Raw genomic sequence first — 14,198 nt, forward strand, 5'->3', positions numbered from 1 at the left:
CACCCATAGCATTCTTGCCTGGCCCCTTACCACTGTCCTTATGAATTTTAGCACCTAAGACACTGTGTTCTTTGACTTAAAATATATCCCATCCTGATAATATACATGTCCTAGATTCACGTTCTGAAGGTTCTAATTGTAAAACAAAGGGATGGTGCATCCCCCTAAAGATTAAATTTAACACCAAGGTCAGAACCAGGATTGGACAGATGGATATAGTTGGGGACTTAGAATGTTTCAATCAGGTGCTGATACGGAGATTATATTTACTATAAAATTGTTAAAAGTGACAGTGCATACCTACTGCCCCACTTTTGGGCACTGATCCAAAGAAGGAGCCCAGGGAGGCATTGAACATGGCGTAAGGTACACACGACTTCATCTACAGCCTGCACTCCACTGAGAGGACCTGCTTCCTTTTAGAACTACACGAATTCAAGTCCACTTTCATCGCACTAGAAGAATTAGAAGCCTACCACCCACTCCAGGACAGCTAAAATATGTATTCTTCAACAATGCAATACCTTTTGTAGGTTTTGACTTTTTGGATAATGCAATTAGGATTGTTGCAGGGACACAAATTGTATTGTTTTTTATATATTTTGAGAATTTAAAAATGTCAAACAGCTTGTTATTTTTCCTTCTAGGTATCAATACATTATTTATTTTTCAGTTATTTATGTTGTACTTTAATGATATGAGGTTTGCTTATTCCTTATTTGACATGCATGGTATACCTATTTATCTCTTTGTCTTTTGTTTATATATTTTGGCCCTTGGACATTTAATCATTTAACCAGCCTTGTTAAATAACAGGGAGATAACATAGCAACAAAACCTATTCACTATATTTTTATAGGCTAACTATCAATGATGCTTTGATGAGGGTCAAGCTCACCTACAAATCTCCATCCAAGTCCAGGCAAGGACATTTTTGCCTTTCAGTCAAATGAGGCCAACATTCTTTTCTGCCTACTCTCTTGATGCCTTTGCTGAAAAACCAAAAATTGTCACCCCTGTGTGCTGAGCTGGACAGTAAATGACGGATAAGAGAATGATATATTCATGAATAAGAGCCTAAGACAGGAGGGCCGACATTAGCTGCTGCCTTATCCCATGATGGGCCTTGCTACAAAATTCTCTTGGCCATGTGACAAATAACACCCCAACCTAAGACATACGCAGTTTCCAAGGGTTTAATACCAGTACATGCATGGCCTTTGGTCACTTTTACATTTGAATATAAGTAAGGGGGAGATTTTGGTTGTGATGCCCTTGAAGACCTCCATTGTAGATATTATTATTATGGTTAGAATTACCTATGACTAGGTTCATGGAAAATCCCCAGCCAGCTGCAGAAGACTAATACAAATCTGGTGGTCAAGAAAAATAATATATGATAATGTTGTCCTTCTGATTAATAATATGACAAACCTGTGAACTCTATGACATCCTTTCAACATCACTTCTGTGACCAAACGAATCCTGCGTTCTTGCCCTGCGTAAACGTTTCTTAGTTTCCTCCCTCTCTCTTTTACCCCTGTTGTGGTATAAAATCAGCCTTGGAGAAAAATAAAATTGACACCTTGTTCAGACTCTTGTCTTTGCATCCTTCTCCAGGTCCTTTGTCCCACATTCTCTTCCAGGTACCCTCAGAACACGCACTTACAAAGCATTTGTAATCCCTTCTCAAATTCTACCAACAACAGATTAGTTGCCAGTAAACTAGTTTGTCATTAGCATTTACTTCTGTATTTGATAAGTTCTAGCTGTGTCTCTAAGGAACGATCTATATCCGGTACCTGGCAGCATGCACTTCATAGTTTCATTACTCATATCTATTTTGGTATATAACTATCTATATCTATATCTATATCTATATCTATATCTACATCTACATCTACATCTACATCTACATCTACATCTACATCTACATCTATATCTATATCTAATCTATATCTATCTGTATCTGTATCTATATCTATATCTATATCTATATCTTTATCTAATCTAGATCTATCTATATCTATATCTATATCTATTTATATCTATATCTATATCTATTCTAGTATATATTTGAATTCAAATATATATAGAATATATATTGGCTGAAATATATATTCAGAAATATATATTTGGTGTCTCCTACAGCAATGAGGTTAGGTAGAATTTTACCATGGAGTCTGCACAACTAGCTCAAGAATGTAGAATCCACAAATGACAAATAATCTCACTCCTGTTCTTATGAACTTATTGAAGTTGAGGCTTAACTGGAACTCAAGCCATTCCTCTCACTGCCCATCCTCCTAAGTATTATGTATGGCCTGATGGAAGAATCATGGTAAAACATTCAAAACCCTTAAAATTGACACTGGGAAAACAGGTGGGTAGATATGAGAGAACTGATACTTAATTGGAAACAGAACCGCATTCTATAGTCCACGTTGTCATTGTTTTATTGATATCTGGTATTTTTTTGGATAAAATAAGCTTTTGGGTGTTTATCATTTGAAGTAGGTACATAATATTTACACTGTTATATTCACTGTATTGCTGGACCCACTTTGTTGCCAAAATCACTGAAAAAATGGAATTGGAATACAGATTTTTTTTTATATCACATTCAGGAATATATATAAAGTCCCCTATAAAGGAATGTTCAATTAGAAAATGAAATACAATATTCACTCAATTAAAGGTCTGTAGGGTAAATACAGCTCTTTGGGAAGCAGAGAAAACCTAGCAAATTGAACTGTATGTCACAGGAATGGACCTGGAAATAGAATTATGATCCATAAGAATCTCCTCCATTCTATGTTACTAGATGTTTTCTACCCATGCCAAGCACCTGAATAACTTTCTCCATTCACCCCAGGTAAACACTAATACAGGAAAGAGAAGTCTCTAGGATTAGAGAGATGTAGTGTGTAAAGGTTTCCAGTATGTCACAGGAGACACTCTTAGAAAGGGCACCCTCAAATCTGATCAATGTAAGGAAAGCTGTTCAATATTAGACCATGGCAGTTCTCAGTGAAATCTTCATTAGGCCCTCCCTGAAAATTCTCTTGTATACTGGAGAGCCCTAGATTTTCTGTGATGTCACAAGTGTCATGGTGACAGCAACCACCTCTTGGATATTCTTTGAGGACCTCTAGGGTTAACTCATTGACCCATTGTTTCGGCTTAACAGCCATTTGGGAGGGAGATAAAAGAGAAGGAAGCTGGCCTTTTGTGTTTGTATAAAAAAAGGAAGGAATAAGTGGTCCATGGGAAAGCTCGGTGAGTCTTGGATAGGGGTTGAGTGAGTTCACTGAAGAAATAGCATTGATCGCAGCCTTCCACACATGGGAATCAGGAGCTGCGATCCTCTCAGAATCATCTGGACTTCCCTGCAAGATGTGGTTCCTGGAATTTAGAGAGTTTATGTAATCAGTTTCTTCATTCCAAAAACCAGTTGTTGGGAACGGTACAGTTGTTCTACTGAGAGCTTGTGGATTTTACTCTTTTTGCCCTGAAGAAACAGGTCCGAAGAAACAAAGGAAAGACAAGTATTGTCTCCACAGCTCAGTGTAAACACCTCCATGCTTTGGATACCTACAGTGCAGTTTGTGTCTGACACTGATATCTGGGAGAGAGAAGAGCTTCTAGTTGAGACTTCATCATCTCAGTCTTTCCACTAGCATTACTCTGAATACCATTCCGTAACAGTGAATCTTTAGATTTCTGAGTCAATAGGTTTGATTAGCTGGCAGGTATATTTTCTTTCTTTCATTTTTTTTTATTTTTTATAAAATTTTATTGTTTTATTAATTGGATATTTCTACATTTGCATTTCAAATGTTATTTCCTTTCCCAGTTGTCTTCCATAATTGCCCTATCTGATTTCCACTCCCCTTCTTCTATAACCCACCTTAAAGACCTGTGACATTGCCATGAACTTGGAGTGAAATCCAGGGAGAACCAAAAATTTCTACTTCCATTGGTGACCAACAAGGCCCTCCTTTGCCCCATATGCAGTTGGAGCATAGTTCTGTCCATGTACAGTCTTTGAATATTGGTTTAGTACCAGAAATCTCTGGTTCATTTGCAATGTTTTTCTTATGGGGTTGAAAGCACCTTCAGCTCTTCTAATCTTTTCTCAAAACCTACCAACCAGATGTCCATTGTCAGTTCACTGGCAGCATAGACTCCTTAGCTTCATCACTGTTATCTACATTTGGTTGCTGAGTGTGTGTGTGTGTGTGTTTGTGTGTGTGTGTGTTTGTGTGTGTGTGTGTGTTTGTGTGTGTGTGTGTGTTTGTGTGTGTGTGTGTCTGTGTGTGTGTGTTTGTGTGTGTGTGTGTGTGTGTGTGTGTGTGTGTGTGTGTGTGTAGAGCTAAATAATGAATTCTCAACTGAGGAATATCAACATCCTCAGCAATCAAGTAAATGGAAATAAAAAAAAAATCCTTAGATTCCACAACACACCAATCAGAATGGCTAAGATATATTTTGTGCCTCGTACAGATATGGTGTTTGGTGGATTTTTAACAACGATTCTGCACAACTAGGTCAAGAATATAGAATCCACAAATGACAAAGCCAAATAGACTACATCCTATTCTTATGAACCTAACCTGCTGAAGTAGAAGATTCACTGGACCTCAATCCACTCCTCGCCCATTCCATGTCATGAACCTTATGTTTGGACTGAAGAATCAATCATGGTAAAACATCCAAAACCCTCAAGTCTTGAAACACAGTAAGGTAGATATTAGAGAACTGCTATCCAATGCAACTGCAGAACCACATTCTATAGTCTATGTTGTCCTTTGCTGTACTAATCTCTGGTAATTTTTGGATAAAATAAGAATTTGGGAGTTTATCATTTAAGTAAATTCAAAATATTTACACTGTAATATTCACTTTAGAGTTGGGCCCCCTTTGTTTCAAATTTATAGCAAAAAATGGAATAGGATAATAGAACATTTGAATACACATTCTGATATATATATATATATATATATATATATATATATATATTCCACTATCAAGGAATGTACAATAAGAAAATGTAATATAATATTCACTCAATTAAAGGTCTGTAGGGAAAATACTGGCCTTTAGAAAAGAGAGATATCTGAGGAAATTGAACTATAGGCCAGAGGAATGGAACTGGGAATAAAATTATCATCCCATAGAATTTCCTGCACTCCATATTCCTAGATCTTTGGGACCCATGCCAAGGCCCTGACTAACTCTCCCCACTCAGAGTATGTAAACCCTAGTGATGCAAGAGAATTATCTAGCTGTAGAGAGATGTACCATGTAATGGTTTCCACAGTGTCACAGGAGATGGATCTGGAAAGGACACCCTCGAATCTGGTCAATGTAAGGAAAGCTGTTCAGCAGGTAGGCCATGGCAGTTCTCAGTGACATCATCATTAGACCCTCCCTGAAAACTCTCTTGTAACCTTGAGAGCCGTAGCTTCTTCTGTTATGTCAAGTGTTGTTCTGACTGGAACTGCCTCTCAGATATTCCTTCAGTACCTCTCCAGTTTATGAATTGGCCACTAATTCAGAGTAAACAGCCATTTGGTAGTGAGAACAAACAGGATGAAGAGATCACAGATGGAGAGAAGGAAGCTTGCCTTCTGTCTTAATATAAAAAAGAAATAAGTGCTACTTGGAAAAGCTCAGAGAGCCCTTGGTAGTGGTTGAGTGGTATCACTGAAGAGATAGACTTGATCTGAGCCTTACACATATGGGAATCAAGTGTTGGAAGCTTCACAGAAGCATCTGGACTTCCCTCTTCCTATGGTTCCTGGATGTCAGAGGGTTTATATCATTCATTTCTTTATTCCAAAGCCAAGAGTTGTAGAGGGCACAGTTGTTTTCCTAAAAGCTATGGCCTTTATTCTTTTTGTCTAAAGAAAAATGTCCTAAAGATGAAGGGATTGGCAGGTATTGTGTCCTCAGATCAGGGTAAACTGCTCTAAGCTTTGGATCCCTATAGTACAGCTTGTGTATGACACTGATATCTGGGAGAGCGAAGTGCTTCTAGTTGTGAATTCATCATCTTTGTATTTCCTCGTGTATTACTCTGAATACAACTTTAGATTTCTGAGTAAATAACTGTAATTAGTTGGCAGTTTTCTTTACTTTTATATCTTTCTTTTTTATTTTTTTATCAACATTTAGTGTTTTTAAACTGGATGAGTCTATACTTACATTTAAAATATTATTTCATTTCTCTGTTTCCTTCCTATAAGATCATCTTCTGTTCACAATCTGTTCTTCTCTAACCATACTTCTGCCCCTTGACATTCCCTTTAACTTGGAGAAAAACCAAGGTAGGACCAAGGGCTTCTCCTTCCATTGGTGCCAACAAGGCCATCATTTGCCACATATGCATTTGGAGTCAGAGGTCTGTCTGTCGATGTTCATTCTTTGAATATTGGTCTAGTAGCAGAAAGCTCTTGTTCATTGACATTGTTGTTCTTTTGGGGTTAACAACACCTTCAACTCTTGTAATCCTTTCTCAAAATCTTCCAACAAAATGTCCATTTCAGTTCACTGGTTTGCCACTAGCACTTCTGTATTTGACATGATCTAGCTGTGTCTCTCAGGAAATATCTATATCCAGTTCCTGGTAAAATGCACTTCTTAGCTTCATAATTCTTATCTAGTTTTGGTGGCTGAAATATATATATTTGAAATATATATATATATAATATATTATAATATATATAATATATATATATAATATATATCCTACAGTTATGAAGTTAGAGGGAATTTTAACATGCATTCAGTGCAACTAGGTCAAGAATGTAGAATCCAAAAATGGCATTGGCAAATAGATTCCTTCCTGTTCTTATGAAACTATTGAAGCTGAGGTTTCCCTGGTCCAGAAGCCATTCTTATCACTTCCCATCCACTCTATCTTATGTTTGGCCTCAAGAAAGAATCATGGTAAAACATCCAAAAAACTCAAATCTAACCCTGAGATACTGGAACAGAGATATTGAAGGACCGAGATCAAAAGGGACCTAGAACCAAATTCTATACTCCATATGGTTCTATGCTTTACTGATATCTGGAAATTTTTAGATGAAATAAGAACTTGGAGTTTACCATTTGAAGTAGGTACACCCTATTTACAGTTATAATCACTCTATAGCTGGGCACCTTTCTGCGACAATCATTGCAGAAAATGGAAGTGGAAAAGAGAATTTTTGAGTACACATTCAGGAATATGGATAAAGTCACCTATCATGCAATATACAATAAAAATTGAAATACACATGCATTCAATTAAATGTCTGTAGGGAAAATACTGGCCTTTGGGAAACAGAGAAAATGAAGAAAATTGAACTGTGTGTCATAGGAATGAACCTAGGAATGAAAATATTATCTAGAAGAATCTCCTACACTCCCGTTCCTAAATCTTATTGACCCTTTCCAAGACCCTGACTAACTTTCCCCATTCAGAGCATGTAACCACCAATGAAGCAAAGAGAAGTCAGGAGATTCAGAGAGATGGAGTACGTAAACATTTCCACTGTGTCACAGAAGACATACCTGGAAAGGGCACCCTCAAATCTGGTCAATGTATGCAAAGCTCTTTAGCAGATAGGCCATGGCGGGTCTTAGAGACATCATCATTAGTTCTTTCATGACAAATCTCTGGTATCCTGGAGAACCATAGCTTCTTCTGTGATGTTTCAAGTGTTGCTGTGACTGCAACTTATCTTTAGATGTTCCTTCATTACCTCTAGGGTTTACTAATTGGCCTCTAATTCAGAGTAAACAGTCATTTGGGAGTGAGAACAAAGAAGATGAAGAGATATGAGAAGGGGATTAAGCTGGCTTTCTGTCTTGGTATAAAAAAAAGAAATACATATTTGGTCCTTGGAAAGCTCAGTGAGGCCAAGATAGGAGTTGTGCGGGATAGCAAAAGAGGTAGCCTTTATCTGACCCTTCCACATATGGGAATCATGAGGTGTGAGCCTCTCAGAAGCATCTGAACTTCACTGGTCTTATGGTTCCTAAAATTCAGATAGTTTATATCATTCATTTCTTTATTACAAAAGCCAAGTATTGTGAAGAGCACAGTTGTTTTCCTGAGATCATGACCTTTACTCTTTTTCTCAAGAAGAAAGGAACTAACGAAGAAGGGAAGTACAAATATTGTGTTGCTAGCTCAGGGTAAACACCATGCTGTGGACACCTATAGTGCAGTTTGTGTCTGACACTAATATTACAGAGACAGAAGTGCTTCTAGTTGAGACTTCATCATCTCAGTCTTTCACTAGTACTCTTGTCTATCATTTTAGATTTCTAAGTCAATAGTTATGATTAGTTGGCAGGTTATTTTCTTTTATATCTTTCATTTTTTTAGCAAATTTTATTGGTTTTTTTTAATTGGATGTTTCTATATTTACATTTAGAATGTTATTTCCTTTCCCATTTTCTTGCCCATAAGATCCATAACTGGTCCCCCTGCCTGTCTTCTATAACCCTCCATACTACCTCTTGACATTCTCTTGAACTTGGAGTCAAACCTAGGGAGGACCAAGGATTTCTCCTTCCATTGGTGCTCACCAAGTCCATCCTCTTCCACATATGCAGTTGGAGCCATAACTCTGTGCATGTACATTCTTGAATATAGGTCTAGTATCAGAAAGCTCTGGTTCATTGGGATTGTTGTTCTTATGGTGTTAAAGCCCCATCAGCTCTTGTAGTATTTCCTTAACATAAACAAACAAGAAGTCCATTTTCAGTTCACTGGTTTGCCACTAGCATTCACTTCTGTATTTTGGCATAATCTAGCTGTGTCTCTCAGGAAAACTGATTCCTGGAAGAATTCACTTCTTACCTTCATCAATCTTGTCTAGTTTTGTTGGCTGATGTATATATATGTACTTTTGGTGGCTCCTACAGCTATGAGTTTAGCTGGAATTTTAAAATGAATTCTGCACATCTAGGTCAAGATATTTGTAGAATCCACAATTGGCAGCGTCAAATAGACTCCATCCTGTTCTTTTGAAACTACTGAAATTGAGGCTTCACTGGTCCTCAAGTCATTCCTCTCCCTGCCCAGCCTCTTATATCTTATGTTTGGCCTTAATAACGAATCATGGTAAAATATCCAAAACCCTCCAGTATGACAATGAAACACAGGAAGGTAGATATTGCAGAACTGATATCAAGTGGGACTAGAGAACCGGATTCTATAGTCCATGTGGTCCTTTCATTTATTAATGTCTGGTAATTTTTCGATGAAATAAGGATTTGGGAGTGTGTCATTTGAAGTATGTACACAATATTTACACTGTTATGCTTACTATATAGTTGGGCCCCCTTTGTTGCCAAAATCATTTCAGAAAAAGGAATTGGAATACAGAATTTTGAGTATACCTTCAGGAATATTATAAAGTCCCCTTTCATGGAATGTACAATAAGATAATATAATATAATATTCATTCCATTAAAAGACTATAGGGAAAATCCTAGTGTTTGGGAAACAGAGATATCTGAGAAAATAGAACTATAGGCCATAGGAATGGACCTGGGAATAAAATTATTATCCAGAAGAATCTCCTCCACTCTATTTTCCTAAATCTTTTCTACCCATGCCAAGCCCCTCACTATCTTTCCCCATTCAGAGTATGTAACCAATAATGAAGCAAAGAGAATTCTCTCGCTTTAGAGAGATATTGCATGTAAAGATTTTCACTGTGTCACAGGAGACACTCCTGTAAAGTGCACCCTTGAATCTAGTCAATGTTAGTAAAGCAGATCAGCAGGTAGACCATGGCAATTCTCAGTGATATCATCATTAGTCCCTCCCTAAAAAAAATTTCCTGTATCCTGCAGAGTCCTAGCTTCTTCTGTGATGTCACAAGTGTTGTTGTGACAGCAATTTAATATCAGATATTCCTTCAGTACCTCTAGGGTTAATGAACTGGCGTCTAATTCAGAGTAAACAGCCATTGGAGGGTGAGAACAAAGAGCATGAATTGATCAGAGATGAGGAGAAGGAAGCTGGCCTCCTGTCTTGGTAATAAAAAAGGAAGAAATGTGTAGTCTATGGAAAAGCTCATTGAGTCCTGGGTAGGGATTGAGTGGGTTGGATGAAGAGATAGCCTTGTCCTGAGCCTTCCACACATGGGATTCAGGAGCTGGGAACCTCTGAGAATCACCTGGACTTCCCTGCTTGATACGGTTCCTGGAAGTCAGAGAGTTTATATAATCAGTTTCTTCATTCCAAAAGCCAGTTGTTGGGAAGGGGTCAGTTGTTCTCAGCATCTAATGAAATGATTGCTTGTTTTGTTTTCGTTGAATTTGTTTTTATACTGAGATTAGTTTGATTAGTGATCAGGTTCTGTATATTGAACCATCCCTGTATCTCCAGGATGAAGCCTAATAAATCATGTTTTGATGTGTTCTTGGATTTGGGTTGCAAGAAATTTACTGAGAATTGTTGCAGGGATATTTATGAATACATTGGTCTGAGAACAAAGAGAACACACACAGAAGGACTTAGAGAGAAGGTCTGAACTGGAAGGACAGAGACAGATGTACTGGGCTGGAGAGGGGCTAAGCTGAAAACTCCTGGTTGAGATAAGGAGAACTGAGCTAAGTAGAACTGAGCCAAAAAGATCTGGGCTGAGAAGAAATGTAGAGATGAGTAACTTATGTAACATAAGAGAGCAATCTGCAGAATGCAGAGGAAAAGAGGAAAGAAGAAGAAGCTGGAAAGAACAGAAGGTGCAGGCAGGTTTCTCCTTAGCATGGGGCAGAAAAGGTCATTTCTTAATAGCAATGCAGGCTTAGTCTTGTTAAAAGGCACAAGCGTTTTCTTTTACAAACTTGGGTTTAATTCACTTAGCATTACAAAGGTAGAAGTGATTTCTATCTTTCTGTAATAAAGATTGGAGTTCATCTTTCCGCACTGGTCCTTGATCTTTTGCTCCATATGCATATGTAAGTATGGATGTCTGTGTAAGTATGTAATTATGAGAATGTATGCATATGTGTGTGTGTGTGTGTGTGTGTGTGTGTAAGAATGTAATTGTGAGCTTGCATGTAAGTTGGGCCCAGCTGAATTTGAGTGGAATTGTATCAATGTGCATTTATTGAATCCAGCTGTGGAATTATATGTGTATGCATATTTGACTATGTAAAAGTTTTTACTTCTTTAATTGCTATGCACTTCTCATGGTTTAATAGACATTTATTGCTCCAAGCTTCTCCCTAGCCTGTCAAGCAAAAACTATAAGGTCTAAAGGGAAAGGCTCCAGCAAGTAATCCTCTACTTTATCTCCTGCTGTTTTAGAATGAGGTGGTAAGTGCCAGAGACTGCAGTTTCTGGTCTCAGAAGGCAGACCAGTTACAGTAGCAAAGCATAGTGACTTAGATATAGATAAGTAAATCAGGTACAGTAATACAGTAACTTCTACTTAGATAAGTAAACTTATTATTATACAGCAACATGAAATATCTTGCAAGACAAAATCTTAACCCATATATCATAAGACAAAGTCTTACCCTCCGCTAATACCCTTCCTCCTCAGCTGCCTCAAGAAAAACCAACAGGAGAAAGAAGATCAATCTTAGGGCTGACCCTCGGCAAGGAGGTGTATTATTTGTTTTAGGATGATAGGGTGTATTGATATTTGTTACATATATTTGGTTCATACCTTGTTATTTTCTTTGTGTCTTTGCTTAGTTCTCTTTCCATGATCTGTCCATTTATGAGAGTGGTGTATTGAAGTCTCAACTATTATTGTATATGGTATTATGTATGCTTTGAGCTTTAGTAAAGTTTATTTGATGAATGTGTATGCTCTTCAATTTGGAGCATTCTTATTCAGTATTGAGTTTTTCTTGGTATATTTTTTGTTTGATGAGTATGAAATGTCCTTCCTTACCTTTTTTTCATGAGTTTTGCTTGAAAGTCTCTTTCATTTGATATTAGAATGGTTATGCCAGGTTCTTTCTTGGGAACATTTCCTGGGAAATTTTGTTCCCGCCTTTAACTCTGAGGAAGTATTTGTCTTTGTCATTGAATTGTGTTTACTTTATGCAGCAAAGTGCTGGGATTATTATATATATATATATATATATATATATATATATATATATATATACATATATGTATATATGTATATATATATGTATATATATATGTATATATATACGTATATATATGTATATATATATGTATATATATGTATATGTTCAGTTAGTATGTGTCATTTTATGTAGAATTGAGTCCTTTGATGTTTAGTGATATTTGGAACCAATTGTTGCTTTTTTCTATTTTTTTGTTAGATGTCAAATTATGTTTCTGTGGCTATCTGCTTTAACTTCTTTTGTGATTTTTCAAAGTCGATTATTTTCTTGCTTTGTGTGGGGTGTAGTTTCCCTCCGTGTGCTGGAATTTTATATCTATTATCCTTTGAAGGACTGGATTTGTGGAAATATATTTTGTAAATTTGCTATTCTCGTGGCATATCTTGGTATCTCCATCTATGTAGTTGAGAGATTTTATAGTAGCATGGGCTGACATTTTTGTTCTTTCAGGATCTGTGTGATATATGCTCAGGATCTGCTAACTTTCATAGTGTGTTTCATGAAGTCTGGTGGAATTCTGATAGATCTGCCTTTTTATGTTACTCGACCTTTCTCCCTTACTGCTTTTAATATTTTTCTTTGATTTTTGTACTTTATATTTTGACTATTATGTGATGGGAGAAATTCCTTTTCCGGTCTAATTGTTTGGAGTACTTTATTCTTCTCATATGTTGTCTCTTTCTTTAGGGTAGGGAACATTTCTAGTATAATTTTGTTGAAGATATTTACTGGCCCTTCAAATTGGGAGGCTTCATTCTCTTCTATATCTATTATCCTTAGGTTTTATCTTCTCATTTTGTCTGGGATATTTGGAATGTTTTGGTTTAGGAGTTTTTTTTCTGTTTTGCATGTTTTGACAGTTGTGTCAATGTTTTCTATGATATGATCTGGCCCTGAGAATCTTTTCTATAACTTATATTCTGTTGTTTGATGCTTGCATTCTTGACTCCTAATCTCTTCCCCAGGTTTTCCATATCCAGAGTGTCTCTCTTTGTGTGTTGTTCTGTTTGTTGTTGTTCTTTTTGTTTAAATCTTTACCTCCTGATGGGTTGTTCAATTCCTCCACCTGTTTGGTTATGTTGTCCTGTAATCTTTAAGGGAGTTTTGTTTTTCCTCTATAAGGGCTTCTATCTCTTTACATCTGTTGTCCTGTATTTCTGTGATGGAGTTATTTATGTCCTTCGTAAAATCCTTTAACATCATCATGCCAAGTGATTTGAAGTACAAATATTTCTTTTTCTTTTCTGTTGTGTTGAAGGTATCCTAGCCTTTCGTTGGTGTGATAACTGGGTTCTGATGATGTCATATAGCCTTGGTTTATGTTGCTTAGGCTGTTATACTTCCCTTTCGCCATCTCGTTATCTCTGGGGTTTGCTGGTTTTACTGTCTCTGACATTGGATTGATCCTCCTGTTAGCCAATGTGTCAGCACTCCAGGGAGACCAGAACTCTCCTGAAGGATCTTGTGTACCAAGAATTTTGGATCAGGTTCAGCGACAAGGAATAGATAGAAACCTAAAGTATCCTGTAACAGACTGCACCTCTGTTCCAGGGTTCTGAGGGCTCCAGGCTGTTCCCTCTGAGAAGTTGTAGTCTCTCCTGTGATCTTGAATGTGTCAGCACTCCTGGAAGTCCAGCCATTTCCTTGTGTGATCTGGGGACAGAGAGATGAGGTACAGCTCCAGCTCTGGAAACGCAGCTCTGGGTCCTCTTGGTTTTTAATCTTTCATTGAAACAGCAAACAAAAGAAATTTGACTCCCTGACCAGTAAGCTCCTAGGAATCATCATCTCTCTGTCTCTTCAGAGATGGAACCACAAACATGTGGCACCTGTCATTTTTACATGTGTGCTCTGAATTAAATTTAGGTATCTCATTCTTTCATGTGAAATGTATTCCCAGCTGAGATAATTGCTCAGTGAACAAAGTGTTGTGTTGTGTTGATATAGACTCTCTGTGACAAATTAAACTGTTTAGGCAATGTCAACTAGGTCATTGAATTGTAATATATTGAAGAACTCACATAATTAGTACATTTTGGTCTACCCAATACATGGAATGAATTTTCATTAAAATG

Source organism: Rattus norvegicus, chromosome Y (genome assembly GCF_036323735.1).
Source record: "Rattus norvegicus strain BN/NHsdMcwi chromosome Y, GRCr8, whole genome shotgun sequence".
NCBI classification, from domain to species: domain Eukaryota; kingdom Metazoa; phylum Chordata; class Mammalia; order Rodentia; family Muridae; genus Rattus; species Rattus norvegicus.